We start from the raw sequence: 11,062 nt of genomic DNA, 5'->3' as shown, positions 1-11,062 counted from the left end.
CCCCACAGCAGCTCCTGACCTATAGATCTGACTCACATCAGCCACACAACAGCTCCTGCCCCATAGATCTAACCCACATCAGCCCCACAGCAGCTCCTGCCCCATAGATCTGACCCTTATCAGCCCCACAGCAGCTCCTGCCACATAGATCTGACCCACATGTTCCCAAGAGCAGCTCTGCCCCATTGATTTGACCCACATCAGCCCCACAGTAGCTCCTGCCCCATAGATCTGACCCCCATCAGCCCCACAACAGCTCCTGCCCCATAGATCTAACCCACTTCAGCCCCACAGCAGCTCCTGCCCCATAGATCTGACCCAAGTCAGCACCGCAGCAGCTCCTGCCCCATAGATCAAACCAACATCAGCCCCACAGTAGCTCCTGCCCCATAGATCTGACCCCCATCAGCCCCACAACAGCTCCTGCCCCATAGATCTAACCCACATCAGCCCCACAGCAGCTCCTGCCCCATAGATCTGACCCACATGTTCCCAAGAGCAGCTCTGCCCCATTGATTTGACCCACATCAGCCCCACAGTAGCTCCTGCCCCATAGATCTGACCCCCATCAGCCCCACAGTAGCTCCTGCCCCATAGATCTGACCCCCAGCAGCCCCACAACAGCTGCTGCCCCATAGATCTTACCCACATCAGCCCCACAGCAGCTCCTGCCCCATAGATCTGACACACATCATATGTAAAGCAGCTGCTGCCCAATAGCTATGACCCAAAGCAGCTTCAGCCCCAAGGCTCTGACCCACATCAGCCCCACAGCAGCTCCTGAGACATAGATCTGACCCACATCAACCCCACAGCAGCTCCTGCCCTATAGATCTGACCCACATCAGCCCCACAGCAGCTCCTGCCCCATAGATCTGACCCACATGTTCCCAAGAGCAGCTCTGCCCCAATGATTTGACCCACATCATCTCCACTGCAGCTCCTGCCCCATAGATCTGACCCAAATCTGCCCCACAGCAGATCCTGCCAAATAGATCTTAACCACAGCAGCTCCTGCCCCATAGATCTGACCCACATCAGCCCCACAGCAGCTCCTACACCATAGATCTGACCCACATCTGCCACACAGCAGCTCCTGCCCCATAGATCTGAACCACATCAGCCACACAGCAGCTTTTCCCTATAGATCTAACACCCATCAGCCTCACAGCAGCTCCTACCCCATAGATCTGACCCACATATGTCGCACAGCAGCTCTTGCCCCATAGATCTGACCCCCATCAGCCCCACAACAGCTCCTGCCCCATAGATCTAACCCACTTCAGCCCCACAGCAGCTCCTGCCCCATAGATATGACCCAAATCAGTAACGCAGCAGCTACTGCCCCATAGATCAAACCAACATCAGCCCCACAGTACCTCCTGCCCCATAGATCTGACCCCCATCAGCCCCACAACAGCTCCTGCCCCATACATCTAACCCACATCAGCCACACAGCAGCTCCTGCCCCATAGATCTGACACACATCATATGTAAAGCAGCTGCTGCCCAATAGATATGACCCACAGCAGCTTCAGCCCCAAGGATCTGACCCACATCAGCCCCACAGCAGCTCCTGCCCCATAGATCTGACCCACATCTTCCCCAAAGCATCTCCTGCCCCATAGATCTTTCCCACATCAGCCCCACAGCAGATCCTGCCCCATAGGTCTGAACCACATCAGCCCCACAGCAGCTCCTGACCTATAGATCTGACCCACATCAGCCCCACAACAGCTCCTGCCCCATAGATCTAACCCACATCAGCCCCACAGCAGATCCTGCCCCATAGATCTAACCCACATCTGTCGCACAGCAGCTCCTGCCCCATAGATCTGAACCACATCAGCCCCACAGCAGCTCCTGACCTATAGATCTGACCCACATCAGCCCCACAACAGCTCCTGCCCCATAGATCTAACCCACATCAGCCCCACAGCAGCTCCTGCCCCATAGATCTGACCCACAGATGTCGCACAGCAGCACCTGCCCCATAGATCTGACCCACATCTGTCGCACAGCAGCTCCTGCCGCATAGATCAGACCAACATCAGCCCCACAGTAGCTCCTGCCCCATAGATCTGACCCACATCAGCCCCACAGCAGCTCTTGCCCCATAGATCTGACCCCCATCAGCCCCACAACAGCTCCTGCCCCATAGATCTAACCCACTTCAGCCCCACAGCAGCTCCTGCCCCATAGATCTGACCCAAATCAGCAACGCAGCAGCTACTGCCCCATAGATCAAACCAACATCAGCCCCACAGTAGCTCCTGCCCCATAGATCTGACCCCCATCAGCCCCACAGCAGCTCCTGCCCCATAGATCTGACCTCCATCAGCCCCACAACAGCTCCTGCCCCATAGATCTAACCCACATCAGCCCCACAGCAGCTCCTGCCCCATAGATCTGACACACATCATATGTAAAGCAGCTGCTGCCTAATAGATATGACCCACAGCAGCTTCAGCCCCAAGGATCTGACCCACATCAGCCCCAAAGCAGCTCCTGCCCCATAGATCTGACCCACATGTTCCCAAGGTCAGCTCTGCCCCATTGATTTGACCCACATCAGCCCCACAGTTGCTCCTGCCCCATAGATCTGACCACCATCAGCCCCACAACAGCTCCTGCCCCATAGATCTAACCCACAGCAGCCCCACAGCAGCTCCTGCCCCATAGATCTGACGTACGTCATCTCCACTGCAGCTCCTGCCCCATAGATCTGACCCAAATCTGCCCCACAGCAGATCCTGCCAAATAGATCTTAACCACAGCAGCTCCTGCCCCATAGATCTGACCCACATCAGCCCCACAGCAGCTCCTACACCATAGATCTGACCCACATCAGCCCCACAGCAGCTCCTGCCCCATAGATCTGACCCACATGTTCCCAAGAGCAGCTCTGCCCCATTGATTTGACCCCCATCAGCCCCACAGTAGCTCCTGCCCCATAGATCTGACCCACATGTTCCCAAGAGCAGCTCTGCCCCATTGATTTGACCCACATCAGCCCCACAGTAGCTCCTGCCCCATAGATCTGACCCCCATCAGCCCCAAACCAGCTCCTGCCCCATAGATCTTACCCCCATCAGCCCCACAACAGCTCCTGCCCCATAGATCTAACCCACATCAGCCCCACAGCAGCTCCTTCCCCATAGATCTGACACACATCATATGTAAAGCAGCTGCTGCCCAATAGATATGACCCACAGCAGCTTCAGCCCTAAGGATCTGACCCACATCAGCCCCACAGCAGCTCCTGCCCTATAGATCTGACCCACATCAGCCCCACAGCAGCTCCTGCCCCAAAGATCTGACCCAAATCAGCCCCGCAGCAGCTCCTGCCCCATAGATCTGACCCACATGTTCCCAAGTGCAGCTCTGCCCCATTAATTTGACCCACATCAGCCCCACAGTAGCTCCTGCCCCATAGATCTGACCCACATCATCCCCACAGCAGCTCCTTCCCCATAGATCTGACCCAAATCAGCCCCGCAGCAGCTCCTGCCCCATAGATCAGACCAACATCAGCACCACAGTAGCTCCTGCCCCATAGATCTGACCCCCATCAGCCCTACAACAGCTCCTGCCCCATAGATCTAACCCACAGCAGCCCCACAGCAGCTCCTGCCCCATAGATCTGACCCACATCTGTCGCACAGCAGCTCCTGCCCCATAGATCTGACCCACATCAGCCCCACAGACTCTCCTGCCCCATAGATCTGACACACATCATATGTAAAGCAGCTGCTGCCCAATAGATATGACCCACAACAGCTCCTGCCCCATAGATCTAACCCACAGCAGCCCCACAGTAGCTCCTGCCCCATAGATCTGAAGTACATCATCTCCACTGCAGCTCCTGCCCCATAGATCTGACCCACAACTGCAACACAGCAGCTCCTGCTCCATAAATCTGACCAACATCAGGCCCACATCTGTTCCTGCCCCATAGATCTGACCCACAACAGCTCCTGCCCCATAGATCTAACCCACATCAGCCCCACAGCAGCTCCTGCCCCATAGATCTGACACACATCATATGTAAAGCAGCTGCTGCCCAATAGATATGACCCACAGCAGCTTCAGCCCCAAGGATCTGACCCACATCAGCCCCACAGCAACTCCTGCCCCATAGATCTGACACACATCTGCCCCAAAGCATCTCCTGCCCCATAGATCTTTCCCACATCAGCCCCACAGCAGATCCTGCCCCATAGATCTGACCCACATATGTCGGACAGCAGCACCTGCCCCATAGATCTGACCCACATCTGTCGCACAGCAGCTCCTGCCCCAGAGATCAGACCAACATCAGCCACACAACAGCTCCTGCCCCATAGATCAGACCAACATCAGCCCCACAGTAGCTCCTGCCCCATAGATCTGACCCCCATAAGCCCCACAACAGCTCCTGCCCCATAGATCTGACCCACATCTGTCGCACAGCAGCTCCTGCCCCATAGATCAGACCAACATCAGCCCCACAGTAGCTCCTGCCCCAAAGATCTGACCCCCATCAGCCCCACAGTAGCTCCTGCCCCATAGATCTGACCCCCATCAGCCCCACAGCAGCTCCTGCCCCATAGATCTGACCCACATCTGTCGCACAGCAGCTCCTGACCTATAGATCTGACCCACATCAGCCTCACAGCAGCTCCTGCCCCATAGATCTGACCCACATGTTCCCAAGAGCAGCTCTGCCCCATAGATCTGACCCACATCTGTCGCACAGCAGCTCCTGCCCTATAGATCTAATCCACATCAGCCACACAGCAGCTCCGGCCCCATAGATCTGACACACATCATATGTAAAGCAGCTGCTGCCCAATAGATATGACCCACAACAGCTCCTGCCCCATAGATCTAACCCACAGCAGCCCCACAGCAGCTCCTGCCCCATAGATCTGACCCACATCTGCACCACAGCAGCTCCTCCCCATAGATCTAACACCCATCAGCCTCACAGCAGCTCCTGCCCTATAGATCTGACCCACATATGTCGCACAGCAGCACCTGCCCCATAGATCTGACCAACATCAGCCACACAGCAGCTCCTGCCCCATAGATCAGACCAACATCAGCCCCACAGTAGCTCCTGCCCCATAGATCTGACCCCCATCAGCCCCACAGTAGCTCCTGCCCCATAGATCTGACCCCCATCAGCCCCACAACAGCTGCTGCCCCATAGATCTTACCCACATCAGCCCCACAGCAGCTCCTGCCCCATAGATCTGACACAAATCATATGTAAAGCAGCTGCTGCCCAATAGATCTGACCCACATCAACGCCACAGCAGCTCCTGCCCCATAGATCTAACCCACAGCAGCCCCACAGCAGCTCCTACCCCATAGATCTGACGTACATCATGTCCACTGCAGCTCCTGCCCCATAGATCTGACCCAAATCTTCCCCACAGCAGATCCTGCCAAATAGATCTTAACCACAGTAGCTCCTGCCCCATAGATCTTACCCACATCAGCCCCACAGCAGCACCTGCCCCATAGATCTGACCCACATCTGTCGCACAGCAGCTCCTGCCCCATAGATCAGACCAACATCAGCCCCACAGTAGTTCCTGCCCCATAGATCTGACCCCCATCAGCCCCACAGTAGCTCCTGCCCCATAGATCTGCCCCCCATCAGCCCCACAGTAGCTCCTGCCCCATAGATCTGACCCCCATCAGCCCCACAACAGCTGCTGCCCCATAGATCTTACCCACATCAGCCCCACAGCAGCTCCTGCCCCATAGATCTGACACAAATCATATGTAAAGCAGCTGCTGCCCAATAGATCTGACCCACATCAGCCCCACAGCAGCTCCTGCCCCATAGATCTGACCCACATGTTCCCAAGAGCAGCTCTGCCCCATAGATCTGACCCACATCTGTCGCACAGCAGCTCCTGCCCCATAGATCAGACCAACATCAGCCCCACAGTAGCTCCTGCCCCATAGATCTGACCCCCATCAGCCCCACAACAGCTCCTGCCCCATAGATCTAACACACAGCAGCCCCACAGCAGCTCCGGCCTCATAGATCTGACACACATCATATGTAAAGCAGCTGCTGCCCAATAGATATGACCCACAGCAGCTTCAGCCCCAAGGATCTGACCCACATCAGCCCCAAAGCAGCTCCTGCCCCATAGATCTGACCCACATGTTCCCAAGAGCAGCTCCGCCCCATTTATTTGACCCACATCAGCCCCACAGTAGCTCCTGACCAATAGATCTGACCCCCATCAGCCCCACAGTAGCTCCTGCCCCATAGATCTGACCCCCATCAGCCCCACAACAGCTCCTGCCCCATAGATCTAACCCACATCAGCCCCACAGCTGCTCCTGCCCCATAGATCTGACTCAAATCAGCCCCGCAGCAGCTCCAGCCCCATAGATCTGACCCCCATCAGCCCCACAGTAGGTCCTGCCCCATAGATCTGACCCCCATCAGCCCCAAAGCAGCTCCTGCCCCATAGATCTGACCCCCATCAGCCCCACAACAGCTCCTGCCCCATAGATCTAACCCACATCAGCCCCACAGCAGCTCCTTCCCCATAGATCTGACACACATCATATGTAAAGCAGCTGCTGCCCAATAGATATGACCCACAGCAGCTTCAGCCCTAAGGATCTGACCCACATCAGCCCCACAGCAGCTCCTGCCCTATAGATCTGACCCACATCAGCCCCACAGCAGCTCCTGCCCCAAAGATCTGACCCACATGTTCCCAAGAGCAGCTCTGCCCCATTGATTTGACCCACATCAGCCCCACAGTAGCTCCTGTCCCATAGATCTGACCCACATCATCCCCACAGCAGCTCCTTCCCCATAGATCTGACCCAAATCAGCCCCGCAGCAGCTCCTGCCCCATAGATCAGACCAACATCAGCCCCACAGTAGCTCCTGCCCCATAGATCTGACCCCCATCAGCCCTACAACAGCTCCTGCCCCATAGATCTAACCCACAGCAGCCCCACAGCAGCTCCTGCCCCATAGATCTGACCCACATCTGTCGCACAGCAGCTCCTGCCCCATAGATCTGACCCACATCAGCCCCACAGCAGCTCCTGCCCCATAGATCTGACACATATCATATGTAAAGCAGCTGCTGCCCAATAGATATGACCCACAACTGCTCCTGCCCCATAGATCTAACCCACAGCAGCCCCACAGTAGCTCCTGCCCCATAGATCTGAAGTACATCATCTCCACTGCAGCTCCTGCCCCATAGATCTGACCCACATCTGCAACACAGCAGCTCCTGCTCCATAAATCTGACCAACATCAGGCCCACATCTGTTCCTGCCCCATAGATCTGACCCACAACAGCTCCTGCCCCATAGATCTAACCCACATCAGCCCCACAGCAGCTCCTGCCCCATAGATCTGACACACATCATATGTAAAGCAGCTGCTGCCCAATAGATATGACCCACAGCAGCTTCAGCCCCAAGGATCTGACCCACATCAGCCCCACAGCAACTCCTGCCCCATAGATCTGACACACATCTGCCCCAAAGCATCTCCTGCCCCATAGATCTTTCCCACATCAGCCCCACAGCAGATCCTGCCCCATAGATCTGACCCACATATGTCGGACAGCAGCACCTGCCCCATAGATCTGACCCACATCTGTCGCACAGCAGCTCCTGCCCCAGAGATCAGACCAACATCAGCCACACAACAGCTCCTGCCCCATAGATCAGACCAACATCAGCCCCACAGTAGCTCCTGCCCCATAGATCTGACCCCCATAAGCCCCACAACAGCTCCTGCCCCATAGATCTGACCCACATCTGTCGCACAGCAGCTCCTGCCCCATAGATCAGACCAACATCAGCCCCACAGTAGCTCCTGCCCCAAAGATCTGACCCCCATCAGCCCCACAGTAGCTCCTGCCCCAAAGATCTGACCCCCATCAGCCCCACAGTAGCTCCTGACCCATACATCTGACCCACATCTGCCCCACACCATCTCCTGCCACATAGATCTAATTCACATGTGCCCCACAGCAGCTCCTGCTCCATAGATCTGACCCACAGCAGCTCCTGCCCTATAGATCTGATTCAAATCTGCCCCACTACAGCTCCTGCTCCATAGATCTGACCCACATGTGCCCCAGAGCGGCACTGCCCCATTGATTTGACCCACATCAGCCCCACAGGAGATCCTGCCCCATAGATCTGACCCAACTCTGCCCCACAGCAGCTCCTGCCCTATAGATCTAACTCACATGTGCTCCACAGCAGCTCCTGCTCCATAGATCTGACCCACACCATCTCCTGCCCCATAGATATAACTCACATGTGCCCCAGAGCAGCTCCTGCCCCATAGATCTGACCCACATCTGCCCCACAGCAGCTCCTGACCCATAGATCTGACCCACATCAACCCCACAGAAGCTCCTGCCCCATAGATCTGAACCACATCTGCCCCACAGCAGCTCCTGACCCATAGATCTGACCCACATCAACCCCACAGAAACTCCTGCCCCATAGATCTGAACCACATATGCACCACAGCAGATTTTACCCCACAGATCTGACCCACATCAGCCCCCAGGAGATCCTGCCCCATAGATCTGACCCACACCTGCACCTCAGCAGCTCTTGCCTCATAGAACTGACCCACATCTGCCCCACAGCAGCTCCTGACCCATAGATCTGACCCACATCAACCCCACAGAAGCTCCTGCCCCATAGATCTGAACCACATATGCACCACAGCAGATTTTACCCCACAGATCTGACCCACATCAGCCCCCAGGAGATCCTGCCCCATAGATCTGACCCACATCTGCCCCACACCATCTCCTGCCCCATAGATCTAACGCACATGTGCCCCACAGCAGCTCCTGCTCCATAGATCTGACCCACAGCAGCTCCTGCCCTATAGATCTGATTCAAATCTGCCCCACAGCAGCTCCTGCTCCATAGATCTGACCCACATGTGCACCAGAGCAGCTCTGCCCCATTGATTTGACCCACATCAGCCCCACAGGAGATCCTGCCCCATAGATCTGACCCACATCAGCCCCACTGCAGCTCCTGCCCTATAGATCTGACCAACATCAGCCCCACATCAGCTCCTGCCCCATAGATCTGACCCTCATCAGCCCCATAGCATCTCCCGCTCCATAGATCTTAACCGTATCAGCCCCACAGCAGCTCCTGCCCCATAGATCTGACCCACATCTGCACCACAGCAGCTCTTGCCCCATAGAACTGACCCACATCTGCCCCACAGCAGCTCCTGACCCATAGATCTGACCCACATCAACCCCACAGAAGCTCCTGCCCCATAGATCTGCACCACATCTGCCCCACAGCAGATTTTACCGCACAGATCTGACCCACATCAGCCCCCAGGAGATCCTGCCCATAGATCTGACCCACATCTGCCCCACACCATCTCCTGCCCCATAGATCTAACTCACATGTGCCCCACAGCAGCTCCTGCTCCATAGATCTGACCCACAGCAGCTCCTGCCCTATAGATCTGATTCAAATCTGCCCCACAGCAGCTCCTGCTCCATAGATCTGACCCACATGTTCCCCAGAGCAGCACTGCCCCATTGATTTGACCCACATCAGCCCCACAGGAGATCCTGCCCCATAGATCTGACCCAACTCTGCCCCACAGCAGCTCTTGCCTCATAGATCTGACCCACGTCAGCCCCACAGCAGCTCCTGCCTTATAGATATGACCCCTATCAGCCCCACAGTAGCTTCTACCCCATAGATCTGACCCACATGTGCTTCACTGCAGCTCCAGTCCCGTAGATTTGACCCACAGCAGCCCACGCCCCATAGATCTGACCCTCATCAGCCACACAGCAGCTCCTGACCCATAGATCTGACCCACATCTGCACCACAGCCGCTCTTGCCCCATAGAACTGACCCACATCTGCCCCACAGCAGCTCCTGACCCATAGATCTGACCCACATCAACCCCACAGAAGCTCCTGCCCCATAGATCTGAACCACATCTCCCCACAGCAGATTTTACCCCACAGATCTGACCCACATCAGCCCCCAGGAGATCCTGCCCTATAGATCTGACCCACATCTGCACCTCAACAGCTCTTGCCCCATAGAACTGACCCATATCTGCCCCAGAGCAGCTCCTGACCCATAAATCTGACCCACATCAACCCCACAGAAGATCCTGCCCCATAGATCTGAACCACATCTGCCCCACAGCAGATTTTACCCCACAGATCTGACCCACATCAGCCCCCAGGAGATCCTGCCCCATAGATCTGACCCACGTCTGCACCACAGCAGCTCCTGCCCATAGATCTGACCCACAGCAGCTCCTGCCCTATAGATCTGATTCAAATCTGCCCCACAGCAGCTCCTGCTCCATAGATCTGACCCACATGTGCACCAGAGCAGCTCTGCCCCATTGATTTGACCCACATCAGCCCCACAGGAGATCCTGCCCCATAGATCTGACCCACATCAGCCACACTGCAGCTCCTGCCCTATAGATCTGACCAACATCAGCCCCACATCAGCTCCTGCCCCATAGATCTGACCCTCATCAGCCCCATAGCATCTCCCGCTCCATAGATCTTAACCGTATCAGCCCCACAGCAGCTCCTGCCCCATAGATCTGACCCACATCTGCACCACAGCAGCTCTTGCCCCATAGAACTGACCCACATCTGCCCCACAGCAGCTCCTGACCCATAGATCTGACCCACATCAACCCCACAGAAGCTCCTGCCCCATAGATCTGAACCACATCTGCCCCACAGCAGATTTTACCCCACAGATCTGACCCACATCAGCCCCCAGGAGATCCTGCCGCATAGATCTGACCCACATCTGCCCCACACCATCTCCTGCCCCATAGATCTAACTCACATGTGCCCCACAGCAGCTCCTGCCCATAGATCTGACCCACAGCAGCTCCTGCCCTATAGATCTGATTCAAATCTGCCCCACAGCAGCTCCTGCTCCATAGATCTGACCCACATGTGCCCCAGAGCAGCTCTGCCCCATTGATTTGACCCACATCAGCCCCACATGAGATCCTGCCCCATAGAT

This window comes from Coturnix japonica, chromosome 6 (assembly GCF_054131305.1).
Source record: "Coturnix japonica strain WE chromosome 6, WE-NBRP24, whole genome shotgun sequence".
NCBI lineage: Eukaryota > Metazoa > Chordata > Aves > Galliformes > Phasianidae > Coturnix > Coturnix japonica.
Note: the sequence above shows the minus strand (reverse complement) of the source record.